Consider the following 14492-nt stretch of genomic DNA (forward strand, 5'->3'; position numbering starts at 1 on the left):
CTTTGTTGTTATAAGTTTTGGCCACTAGGCATCACTGTCTATATTTATTTACATTGCTTGAATTGTTTTTGGTCTATGTTAACCTGCGTACTAATGAATGAGAAAGATTATTGTGGAGGTTTACGTGATGGTTATTTAAGGTTAGTTTTTATTATATTATTGAGGGACAAAGGTTTTGAAATAGGGATAAACTTGAAATATATCATTTATAGAATTATAAAGTTGTTTGAATTACCTTCCTTTTAATGAGAGGTACAATGTTTTTAACTGTAGTTGTTGATAGTGTAGTTAATGCTCGATGAGTTGATAGAACCTGTAAATTGTATTGGAAGCAGGTATTTCTTCTTTTTTATGGCACACTCTGTTAAAAGTTCAATGGGTTTCATAATGTGGCTCTTGTTATTATTTCTTGTACTATGTTTTTGGTGTTTTGCTGGTATTTTCTTTTGAAGGTTTATACGGTTGCTTAGGTGTTGGAGTGCTTGTTAAACTTTTATTTTGTATATTTTGAAAGGTTTTATATAAGATTGTCATAGGAAATGTTTAGTTATGCTCACTAAATGCTAAATAGCTTTTAGCGAGAGAAAAAAATGGCCATTTCATAGGTTAGTATTAGGCTAACTGCCCTTGCAAGCCTAGCCAATTATCTCTTGTAAGACTCAAACCCTGCACCTTTTGTTTGTAAGGCAAACATCTTAACCATTAGGTCAACCTCCCAACTCGTTTTATTCAGTCCGAGTTTCATGATAGTTTAATATGCTGCTGTGAACCATTGCATTTGTTTTTCAGCAGGCATTACTTGTTCATTAATACCTACTGGAGAACTATTGTTCTCTAATCTGGTATTAATGTCACAAATTTCCATTTTCTAATCCCTTTTAATAACTGCATGTTACACAGCAGCTTGCAAATCCACACAAATTAATTATAGCACTTTGTATTTTTAGATTTATGTTTACTTTGCTTTATTTACTTATGGCACCTGGGCTGGTATTTTGTGTCTCTTCTGAATTGTTGCATTGCCTTTATTTAATTTTGTGGTTCTATTTCTGCATTCTTGATCCATTTTGTGTTATTTACTCTGGAGTGTTGTACTGTACTATTGAATTATCACACTGGGTTTGCTTAAATTTGTTGACACCCCTGTCTTCATTTTGAATAATTTTTCCTGCATTCCCAAGAACTTTATCTTATCTTACTGCATGTATAATAGCTGGTATTCTGCATTTTTCTACCTTAATTTTCTGTATGTCGAGTATCCAGTATTTTGCCTTATTACTGCCACACATTCCATTATTTTTGGGCCATTTATGAAATTATGGTACCTTTGCCTTTATTGTTCTAGTTACTTTTGATATCTTACACTGTTTCTGTTTGCTTAGCCCAGAATCCTGATTGGCTCTCCATAGCTGTAGTATGGTGATGGACTACATTAGTAAAAAGTTGAACAGGACAGAATAACAAAGCTGCTGTATGCAAACAATGGAGCATTACAGGCAGACTCTTAAAAACGTCAGCAAATGATAGGGGAATGGAATACAAAAATGAAGGCACAGAGGATGAACTGAGTATAGATAAAACAGTTATAGTGGTAGCAAATGGGGAAAATCAGAAGAAGCTAAGAACTGAGATAGAATGGAAAATAGTGGAACAGGTTAAAAGATTCTGGTATCTATGAGAAGTGGTTGAGGAGAAGGGAAGTCTGAATGTGAAGGTCAAAGGTAGAATCAGAGGGGCTGCAGGGAACTAGCAAATGAGTGTCAGGGGTAGAGTGTGACAGGAAAAAGCCAAATAAACTAAAAGCATACAGTGTACAAAGCAGTGGTGTAACCAGTATAACTATATGGTAAAGAAACTTACTCAGTTAAGGCAGAGCAGATGAAGAAGCTAGAGGAGAAGGAGAGGAAAGGCCAGAGATGGGTGGTAAGATGCACTCATAGGTTCATAGCTTCATAGGAATAAACTAGGCTAACGATTACAAGGGTCTTTATAAGCTTAGCTGTGCAACCCAAATGTATCCTCAAGTTATTTGTTTTAGACATTTATATAGTGGCCACTGTTGGCTATGACATGATTTACTGACTGCCTCTGTCCATCAGAGATGTGGGTGCCAGTCTAGGGGTGAATGTTTGATTTCCCATCCAATGGTCCAAGTTATGCTTAAATAGGGTTGAGAAGGGACTTTGTTTAACATGAATGAGGAGCCTATTCCAGAGAAAGGGAATTTTCTGAGGAACATATCTGTCTCTCCAACATGTACTATTTATGATACAAGCAAGATTTTGGTCTCTGTCAGACAGATGAAGAAATTAGATATCAGAGCAAAAGCCAAGTAGCTCCATTTGCAGAGAAGGTCAAAGAGAACAGATTATGATGGTATGAGCACATATGCAGGAAAGCTGAAGACAGTCTGGTGGCTGGCAAGAGGAAACAAGGGCATCTATGAAAGAGATAGATGAATTATGTGAAATACAACCTGAGATAGTCAGGAAGGACTGTCGAAGAAGGTAGGAGAGTGGCACTGAAGAGAGAGAGAGAGAGATGGTGGCTATTGAAGTGACACCCCAATACCATGTAGAAAATGTAATAATGGGGGGTAGAAAATGATGATGATGATGATGATGATGATGACAATGTAGCCCTGTAGATATGACACTGTAAAACTACAGCAGTGAATAGCTGTAGAGTTATTCTTATTATGTTAGATAGAGGGCATTATAGCACAAAGTATCTGCTAGTTCTTCTAACCAAAAGTAATGCCTTAGGGGTAGTGCTGTCCATCCTTGAGTACTTCCAGTATCCTCCCTCATCTTACTTTCAAACATTAAATATTTCTGACAACACCTGTACTCCACTGCTATCATTATGGTATAGCATCCCACCTGTGTGGCTAGCCTACTTGCACTAGATGTCTTTGGGCAGCTTAGCAGTTACCTCTCTACCAAGGTTTTTTCATACAGGTGAAAACATTTGCTATCAACATACTATCTGTTTTATTTAGGACCCATAATGGGCATTCTGACATCAAACTCTGACAGAAACACTCAAGGTGGTATTATACAATGTTAGGAGCCTAAACAGACAGATGTTAGAACTCCTGCACCATGAACATGTATATGTATTTGCATGGTTACTGAAACTTGCCTCCAATACAGTGAAACTACTCTCTTTGTATCAGATTTTTGTGCCTATTATGGTTTCAGACCTAATGGTAGTTGCAATAGAGTATCTGTTTTTGTCAGGAAACCCCCTCAGCTCAGGCAATGGCTGCAACATAGAGGGATAAAGCCATACTGATGTCCTAGGCAAAACGGGTTTGATTATTGACTCAAGCACATAACGTAGGATGGGAGGGGTGCACCCATGAAGCAGTGGGGGGGTGTTCACTAAAGACTCTCCTGGAAGGGAGGTGTGGTTCACAGATGTGAGTAGCCTTTGAACCTTGTCATAGAATGAAGGGGTGAAGGGGTGGGGTCTGGTTAAACAAGGGTAGTTCCTAAAAAAATAGCAGCAGAAGCAGTTGCCAGCACTGCCACCCCACACACAATACCCTTAAGATCCATGCTGGCCCACTCACTTGGAGTAGTCCAGGGGAGGAAGGAGAAGCAGGGTGACTTGGCAATGGATGGAACGCTGGGATGGCTGGAATGAATAAAGCAGAGAATGAAAAAAAAAGGTAATCCCATCACGTCATGTCTAATTAACCACAATCCTAACACAGAGTTGCCAGAGATTTAAATCGTACTCAGTGAAACCAACTACTTTATCATTTTATCCTACAGATCCCATGAGGACCATGATAACTGCCTCACTATACAACCTAACACTACCCTGTGAGGAGACTTTAGCTATCAGTCCATTGACTGGCTTGCTTACTCTACAATAACAAATATGCTGAGTGTTTTGTGGACATCATTAATAAAAATGGCATGGAGAAAATTGTTAAATTTCCTAACAGGGTCCTTTCCAATTTAGCCCTAGCATGTACCCAATCCTGCATCACTATATTCTTGGTAACATCTGATCACATATCAGTCATCATTTCTCTTAGGCCTTTTGATATCTCCACTACCAAATGCATCAGACTTTAGGGACTTCTGTAAGACTGGCAACTACATCTCTTAGAAGATATTGGCAAATTCTCCGAGAATCCTCCATCCATGGATCTAGATGAAAATGTATCTCCTTACACCTGTCATTTCTACCAGCACCTCAATAGTTCCATAGACAAGCCAGTGCCCATCTGTTCTAAGTATAATGAGAAGTTTAAGAATAAAACCATATTGTAGAACAGAGATAACAATAAAGGATGCAGCAAAATAATAAGAACCTATAAAATAACTATAAAACATCCAATTCTCATCACTTCAGAAGTGCACAGAAATAGGCTACCAAAGATGCTAAGAATACCATCAATAAATTTAAAACAGAGTATAAGTTAAAGTAGCTTATAAATTCTTCTTCAGCTCTATTAGGAAACTAAGAAGCAATGTCCAACAATGCACTGAATTAGTCCATTATAGTATCACTCACTTTAACTCAAAAGACATCCATCCCAGTGACAAATTTAGTTCAACTTTTGCCCTGCCTATCCATACTGCTACTCCCAACATATGTGCTATGCTTTCTCTTTCCACATCAGTATAGAACATGCCCTAGAATCCCTATCTAGAACTAAAAATAATACGTCCACATGGCCTGACAATATACCAAGGTGCAAGCTCTTCGGCACTAAGTACAAATTATCTGAACCTCTTCTCAAGCTTATCAAACATAGCTTAACCAATAGATTTCTTACAGAAGCATGGAAAACTGCTACAGTAATTTCCTGATAAAATCCCTAGATAAAAACAACTCTTCTTCAGACTCTAGTAACTATAGGTCCATCAGTCTCTCATGCTTTATACATATATCCATGTTGTGAGTGAAAGCTACAATCATAAAAGAAAACACAGGCACTGTTATTAATGTTAGCCTAAACCAGCTTGGACTTATGAAGGGCAGAATTTGCCTCTTAAGCCTGGCAAGGTTCTTTATAAAAGTCACTGAAGAAGTGGACAATAATCTCTAAATGCATACAGCCTATCTTGATCTAGACAAGATTTTTTATACCTTCTCCCATGCTGGTATAAGACACAAATTAGTATCTAACTGCCAAAAAGGATTTTAAATTGGATATCTGATAAAATTCAAGTTATGAAAGTGCTGGATAACATCTTGGACATAAAACTGTGATTGAGTGTCCTACAGGAATCTTTGCTGGGACAGCTCCTCTTTGGCTTCTATTTTGCTGACATTCACTCCATTACCCCAGGAATATGGTCTGCTAAGTTTGCTAATGACTGCTAACTAGGTACTAGTATTTGATTGATCAACCACTGACACCACATTGCTCCAGCAGGGCTGAACTCTCTCTCCGTCTCTCTCTCTCTCTCTCTCTATATATATATATATATATATATATATATATATAATATGTGTGTGTGTGTGTGGGTGTGTGTATATACCTTGTGTTCAGGAAATGATCTCAAGCTAAATGCTAAAAAGTGCAGTAAATTGACATTTGACAGCCAAGCCATTCCACATCTTATCATACACATGTTGCTCCTTTACAAATTGACACTGCTTAAAGGGACCTTGTCACATACCTGCATAAATCAATCTCATTGGATTACCATGACTCCACTATAGTTATTCTTTCATGTGGACCAGGTTATATTCAGGCAAATTTCCTCCAGATTTAAGGACATCATTATTCCACTGAACCTTCACTTTTTAGCCTAATTACTGAATATAATGCCCCATTAGACATGTACAAAACAAAGTGCATTATTCAACTAGAAAGGCCATAGATACTTTTAACTAAGAAAATCAGGGGTCTTAAAACCTTCAGTTACCCAAACAAATTAGCTGAACTATACTCATACTTTGTTGCGTACCATCTTCTTCACATGGACCTTTGCCTAGCCTTCCCTGCCATGAAAGGACAACGTCTGTTTGAGTTTTTATATCATAGTAGGTCCAGTGACATCTCAAATACTCACACAAAACTCATTAATGTATACCAACAAATTAGCAAAACTCACTGGAGGGAGAGACTCACTGACCACTGGATTCCCAACCTACGGCACAAGCTTCCTCTACATATCAAACCAAAATAGTAAGATGTCACCTGCAAAGTCAGCTTAGAGGAATGGATAGGTAGCCACAAATTCACCCCCCAGAGTTACTTGTTTGGCACTCCTTTATAAAGGAGGCAGGCAATATCAGTGCATTTTCTAGTTTTTATAAGGGTGTTTAAGGACTGACATCTTATTTTCCCAGTGTTTGCTTACTTAATAACTTCCTATGTTCCTTTGCAGTGGTGGCAAAAATTACAATTATCATCACTAAGGCACTGAGTATTTTGTATGGAGCAAATGATCCAAAATGATGAAGAAAATCAATATTGCTCTCAAACATACATTATTGTATTCATTAGGTATATAGAAAAACAGAGGGACCAGGAAAGGAAGAACAGCAGTGGATAAGATAGACAGGGAAGGCACACAGGAATACAAATGCTCTGAACTAGGGGAGGAGGTACAGCAGAGTTTTGTAAGAGAATTAAAACTTTCTAATGGGGTTAGGGAGGGAAAGTAAATGGCAGATATCAAGATTTAGTAAAAGGGGTAGAATGGACTTTTCCATATTCTAAGAACTTCTGAGAGGGGACTTTTGCTAACCAATATAGCCTGAAATGATGCAGTCCTATACAACTTCCTTCCCATCCACAAAACTAATAACACCCTAAGCACCCACTCTAGAAATTTGAACTTGTACTTCATTATTATTAGGATATGCTGGTGTCAAAGATATCTATCAAAGATAATACCTCTTTATGGACTAGAATACTTCCTGGAAGTAAAGCACAGTAATTCAATATTTAAGCATAACTTAGATGACTGGATGGGCAATCATTAGTACATGTCTGGTCTGGCTGTTCAAGTTCTCGTTTAAAAGGGATGTACCTAGGTGTAAAGTAATTCATCTAGATGGAGGATGGGCCTGGTCCCTCAAGTCCTTATGGACAGGGAATATAATTAGGTCCAAAGTAATTCATCCTTTTGTGGTCTGGTATTAATTTTATGTCATGGTAAATTCAATGTGGGATCATGTTGCTAGGCTACAAATAGTCTACAGCTCAAAAGCTTAATTTCAACTTCTGTACCTATTATAAGGTGATAGCTTAGTTAGCACCAATGTATTCGCAAAAGAATGGGGAATGAATGAATAAATATGGACAAGAAAATGTGACCTAGTAAGACTTATCCAAGAATTTTGAATGAAATAAGTATAAGCTTATATTATTTCAGACTAGTGACCTATCCAGTCTTGGAATGATCAGCTAGTATCTAACGAATGAAAGAAGATAGATGTCAAATTTCTCTTAAAAGATGTGAACGGGGAGAGAGAAAAAATATATATATGCCCATTAGTCTGCCCTCAGATTCTGCAAAAGTATAACATCAATTACAAAGGCAGTTATTATTAAGCATAAATAGCTCAGTGTGACAGTGAGCATTAATAATGTTAACTCACAGCATGTACTCATGTTAGAAAAAATATAACTGCATTACCAGATTGGTAAATATAAATCTGATGCATGTGTGACCTGACGATTTGTGTGAATCATTTTACAAAGCATTATACAGAATTTTAGTTTGTGGGTTATGAAACCTGAAGAGAGCCTCAGGCTGCAGTCCTTGATTAGAAGAGGCTAGAATGAGGTCCCAGGGGTAAAAGTAAACAGAATCCAAAGAGACTAAGAGGTTGTTACAGCTGATGTGCCTAAGGCTTCATTATTGGAAAAGTCCTGTTCAACATCTATAAAAGAAAACAGCTGAAAACTCTCTCTGAACATGCTGCAATTCGAACATTTGTGCTAATGATGCGAAGATCTATAAAAAGATCAAAACAGGACGTGGAGTAGATAAGACTTAGCAGAATAGTTGTTTGGAAGGCAGCTTAGATTCATTGCCAGCTGGACATTCGGGATTCATTGCCAGCTGGACATTCAGGCATGCTTTTATATCAGAACTATTAGTGCAAAGAGATGAATAATTTTCTATTCATCATGCAGTTAGAAGCGCGCGCACACACACACACACACACACACACACACACACACACACACACACACACACACACACACACACACACACACACACACACACACGTGCAGTGCTATGGAAAGCAGTCGTATAATCTGTACTGTTTCTTCCCTCAACTGAATATTCTATATCACTAAAGACTATTATGTATTACTGTTCATCTGTTTACAACAATATTTTCTTGTGTCTATTTACTTACTGATTTAAACTGTGTGAACTATTATGTTAACTTTGCTTATCCTCTGTAAGTATTTGCCTTCTTGGTTTGTTTGTGACTTAAATTGGTCAATCTCACACACTGAGTTAACAAAAATAAAAATGAAATGAAATGAAAAAAATGCTTGAAATAATTAGCAATAATGAATAGACACACAAAGGTGCACTTACAAGTACACACCCATGTGCACGCGCACACACACACACACACACACACACACACACACACACACACACACACACACACACACACACACACACACACACCACACACACACACACACACACACACACACACACACACACACACACACACACACACACACACACACACACACACACACACACACACACACACACACACACACACATATCCAAATGCATATTTTTATGGGAACTAGTCATATGTCTCTATTCAAAGACAGCTTATGCCACTGACTGTTACTATGGTGACAGATGTGGCAATGTGTACTGGTAGAATAGAATGGAGATCCTATCCAGGGAAAAAGCTTAATTATTAGAGGTGCATGAGTTTTCTAGATACCTCAATGAACTTTTCCTCACCAGTTCTCACCTAATTTTCAAACTAGTGAAGCAGAATTAAGAGTTTCCTCTTGCTTCCATACCTGTAGATCAGGCATTGAACCTTTATTCTTATGAGAAAAGTGATCTTTTTTAAAGCACTTTATAATGCTTTTGGGTGCACTTCATGGATGTATTTAACTAGAAAGAGAAGTTCACATTTGCCTTCAGGCTCAGCTCAAATGATGTAAATGCAGCTTACTTTCAAACATGAGAGGTATGAGAGAGCTTCCTTTATCCTAGTACCTATGGACTATGAGCTTTAAGTCTTATCAGACAAGTGATTCTTTTAGGGCTCTTCCCAACAAAGGATTTGTGAGTACTTCAGTGAGGCATCTAAACGGAAACTGATGTACACACTCACCTTCATACTCAGATGAATCAGATGCTGTTTCGTAAGTGTCTTGTTTAGACATGGTTCTATTATATGCAATCATTAAATAGCTCAGCCAATTATGCCATGGAGAGCTTACAGAAACTGTAAAAATTAGGCATAAGAACAACCCTTTAGAATGCTAACTGCTAAATGATGCATTTTATATTATCTATAGAATTTACTACATTAAGTGTGCAAATCAATGCCCACTTGTACAGATGAACCAAATCATGCATTGCAAATTGCTGAGTATGAAAATTCATGTGAGCTCTCCAGAATTGGTAGAAATTGATTCAGACTATAAAACACTCTTCATTGCTGTGAGAGTTGTACATAGATATGATTACCCTTAAGATAAGGGGCAAGATTATTGAGAGACAAGCTACAGACTATGTGCTGAACACTGTTTTTAAATGAAAGACAATCCTTTCTACCACAACTTTTTCAACCGCTGCTTATCTTAGGGTACAAGTCAGACAATGCAGACTATCACTTATTGTATTTTTTGGCAATGAATGGCATTTCATTGCTTTATGCAGACAATGTGCAGTATTTCCAGCTATTTAATGACATTTATAATTATACTTCTTAAACTAAAGTATATGGGAGGATTTTCTGTAAAGTATCATGTATAAGTGGACAGTCCTAACAAGACTTTAGCTGTTATGCCTGTCATGTTTTAAGTATACATCAGCACAAATGCTCATGTTACCCACTGATACATTTATTTAGTTACACATTTGGTAACCAAGTTGATGGATTGGTCTGCTGGCCCTCTTGAGGCATGGCTTTTGTTACAAGTATTGCACAAATAAAGTAGAAGTACAATCTGATTCGCTTTGTGGAGTAACAAAGTTAAAACTGAGATTCTGGTGAAACCTTTCGTTGTAACACCATGACTACCTGACACAATTCTTCGTTATTTGCCATACTCTTCCTTTCATTCTATAACACTCACAGCAGCTACATCATTGTCTGAGCCTGACTTATTGCTACAAACTGTTATTGGCTGCACTGCAATGAGGAATAATGTGGTGGTTCACTTCCAAGACTCACATGCCTTGTGCTGAGAATGCAAGACAGCAAAAGGGTTAGAGAGAGCTGCATTATAACATTTACTTCATTTGGATGTATGTCTTATTATAAACAAAACGTTTTGCTGTGTTTATTATTACTCGCATGAACTGTCTTTCATTCCCTGCATGCTGCAATTTGTTCAGCATCTTACCTGAATTTCTTTGTCTACTTTTACTCTGCTTTGAGAAGGAGTACTGGGAAGTATACCAGAAAAACAAAAAAGGGTTAGAATATTAATTACAAAATGCTGAAGACAGCAATGTTTCAGCATACTGGCAAAGGTAATTCAGTTGGCCTTTTTCCCTAATCCACTTACTTCTGAGAAGCTGCTTTTTCAAATTATTTCAGCACAACTCAGTTTATATTGTCTGTGGTGATGATGATGCATTAATTAGGTGAGACCACTACCTAGTAAGAGTTCTGAATCAAGTTGCAAGTGTACACTTTATGGGTCAGACACACACAAAACTTTGCCAGTAAGCACATTTGTAACAAACAGTCATGTGTATTATATGTGTGTATGTGTTTTTCTGTGTGTGTGAGATTCAACATTGCTAGCCCAAATAGCATGGTCGGTCATGTTGTATGCTAAAGACCAGTTAATGAGGTGCTCTGTATGATTAAGGAGGCAAAACAAGATGGTGGAATGCATCAGAAATGTTTCAATGTTGTGTAGCAGATCTAAACCCACTATATACTGTATATTTGAACTAGGCTAAATGTTCATGTTCATATTGATTAAGTTTCAGAATATTGTTAAGAGATGCTATTGTAAATATGTATCTGCAAGACTCTCTTATTGTCTTTGTTGTATGATATCACCCCTGGAGAAACAGAGTCATTTGACATCCTTTAACATTTCATGGCCTTCACAACACTGACATTATAGACTGGTACTGTGTTGATATGGATACCATCCAAAAAACTGTGGAAATGTTTAGGCCTTCTCTGCAGCTCTTTGGCAGTTGAGAAGTTCCTATCTCAGTGAATTGTAAGGTATGTGTGATTTTATATATATTAGCCACACAGACTTTTCAGCAACTTACTGGGACAAGTGGGATATCTTGGGCATCTGCCTTTAGATTACTTCCCAGTTTCTCAAATGTACTCTTCAGCATGGGGGGAGTGCATTTGTAGTTCCCACATACAACCGAGGAGAGATACAACATCTTTTGAAAATTCTATGATATAGCCCATTTTTCTGAGGTACTGGGAGTCATAGAACAGAGTCTGTGGAAATAAATGTCCCACCTGTTGAATTGTAAAGGAACTACATGGACCATAAAGGGTATCACACCATCAACTGCAAGGTGTTCTGTAATGTACAGGGTATCTACCATATGTGGGCAGACTACCAAGGCAGTTATCATGACTCCACATAAGACACAGCTGTGTACCAACAGGTTCCAAGGGGTGACTTCCCACAGGGGCATCTTGTTGGTGATGCTACATATGCCCTGAAATCCTGGCTCTTGGCACCCATGAGAAATCCACAAAATCCAACAAACCAAGGGTGCAACCATGCAAAGTTTAAACTAATAACTTTACTAAACATGTGGTTGGATTGCTGAAGGTGCACTTTTGCCATCTGGATTAATCTTGTAGTGCCCTGTAGTATAACCCTGCCACACGTAAAAAAAAATGTTTATTTGTGCATTGTTACACAATATTATATTTAGGATTTAGTTGCAGCAGTGTGGGCAGTTGTGGGGCAGCATTTCCCAGTGCAGCAGGCAGTAGATGCTGAGTCAGATGAAGAATCATTGGAGAAATTAGCAGCAGGAGGTAATCATGCTAGATGGAGATGGGCACAGCATGTTGTGACATGAGCAAAGAGGCAGAACACCGCACCTAGTTTTACAACATAGTATACAAGAGTTTAGCAGACACACTACAGTAAAAATGCTGCATGCAAAACCAACAGGCTGCACTTAACCATGCATAGGCTGACCCTGCCATGCATCAGGCATAGGCAACCAAAATAACAATGTACAAAGGGCAATCCACAGTTATCATAAAATGTCCAGGGGTAGAAGGGAGTACAGATGTGTATATATTTCACAGAAAGTGTGTAAAGAGTGAGTTCTGATGAATACAAAAGAAAAACATGCTTTCATGTGAAATGTTATACTGGTAACTGAGGTGGGGATTCAATCTTGTGAAGAGCCACAGTCATTGGAGGTGTGTGATGTGCTGTGGTCTGTAGTGGTGTTTCTGTGTGTGTGTGTGTGTGTGTGTGTGTGTGTGTGTGTGTGTGTGTGTGTGTGTGTGCGTGTGCGTGTGCGTGTGCGTGTGTGTGTGTGTGTGTGTGTGTGTTTGCGTGTGTGACACTACAGTACTTGCAGTTAAGCACTGCAGCTTGGTCTACTGGATAGATCCAGGGTATGGATGACAAAAAGTTTGCCATCCGTTAAGCACTTCTACCCAGGACAGCTGGATCTGTTGGGGGTTGCACTGGATGTACCATGACCCTGACTAGATGCTGGTGTGCTGCATAACCTTCAGTGACATCTACTAGGAGATGTGCCAGCATGCCAAAGTGAATACACCAAAGCACAGAATATCCAGTACAAGTATGACCTAGTACCACAAACTACACATACAACTGAGATTTTTTTACACAATATAAACATGATAAAAAAATACTAACCTATGATGACCATATCTTCTGCCAATGGATGTGGCTGTTGAATCCCATATACTCCTGTATACTGTAAATCAGGCAGATTTAATTAAGTTTTGTATTGACTAACAGATATAGTGGACTTCAGGCATTAAAGGCGTCCAATACTTGCCAGCCTGGGAGGACATGGTTGGCTGGCCATGCTTCTTTACCAAGGATGGTCTTCACTTGTCACCACTAGGCTTCTGGATATTGGCCAAAACATTACATTGCCAAACAGACAAACCTTCCAACATAGCAAAAGCTACTCAGGGACAAGCTAAAGTTGTTATTGCTCAATGCTAGGAGTCTCAACAAGAAACTGCATTCCCTAGAAGTGCCCTTCACCCTGGAGAATGCTGATGTATGTGCAGTTACTGACACATGGTTCAAAGCCATGGAAAGAACTCTGGCTGTGCATGGCTACAATGCCTTTTATACATTCTCACCTCCAACTGAACACGAACGAGCAAAAGACCGAGGCTTATCTGTCTACATAATAGATAATCTCACCTCAAGGTTGATTAAACAATATGAACATGCTTGAGCTACTCCATGTCCAACTAACTATGGGAAAAATCCATTACCATATTTTTGCTAACTACAGGTTTCTCACTGTGAACCAGAAAACCCATAAATCATACCTGAAGTTACTAGAATCACTCACCATCAAGCCCAATACCATTTTCATGGGTGACTTTAACTACCCCTCTGTCAACTGAGAGGCATACACAGCAATGAACATGCAGACCTAAAGATTTCTTGACCTTGAAAACTCAAATGCTCTGGAGCAGCTCATTTGCACCCCTATTAGGGGGTACAAATGTTCTAGAACTAGCACTCACAAATATGAGTGAGTGCTGCATGCCCTGCTCCCAAGTGTGATGTCTTCACTGTTAAGATCAGATAATAAAACGGTCTCCCTTGATATAAAGGTAGAAGTAGACCCCCCCCCCCCGTAACATCCAAAAGCTTTAAGAACTTTTCTAAGACAAACTTCCTCCTATTAAGTTGTGGCATAGATAGCTTCCAACCCCCCCCCCCCCCAAGCCCAGAAAACACAGAAGCCTCTGCAGAGGTGTAAGGGTAAGATTAGGGTGAAAGTGGTTATGCAATTGCTTGGTTTATTGAATTTTGCATGTAGAAAGGTTGTATCTGGTAGGCCATTTAATAGATCAGTGGCTAGCATGTTGATAAGAGGGTGCAGCAAGCATTACTGGGTGTAAGTGACAAGACAGATTAAAAAGGATGTAGATATTTGATTGAGGTTTTTAGAAGATTTCAATGAGTTATCTTTTGGCAAGATACTTGGGTGTCAGCTGATGATCTGAATGTTTTTATGGATGTGGCTAGTAGTACAGACATGCAGCAATTTTTAAAGAACAATGATTTGCAGCTGAATGACCTGGTTGTTGGTCTCAAGAAT

At 38.5% G+C, this 14492-nt stretch overlaps 1 protein-coding gene across 1 annotated transcript in view; it reads right to left on the bottom strand.

Moving 5' to 3' along the window:
• Positions 1-14492, bottom strand: part of IMPG1 (interphotoreceptor matrix proteoglycan 1) — a 1456118-nt gene that overhangs the window by 824367 nt on the left and 617259 nt on the right. The window lies entirely within an intron of this gene.

This window comes from Protopterus annectens, chromosome 1.part1 (assembly GCF_019279795.1).
Source record: "Protopterus annectens isolate FY-2018-M chromosome 1.part1, PAN1.0, whole genome shotgun sequence".
NCBI classification, from domain to species: domain Eukaryota; kingdom Metazoa; phylum Chordata; order Ceratodontiformes; family Protopteridae; genus Protopterus; species Protopterus annectens.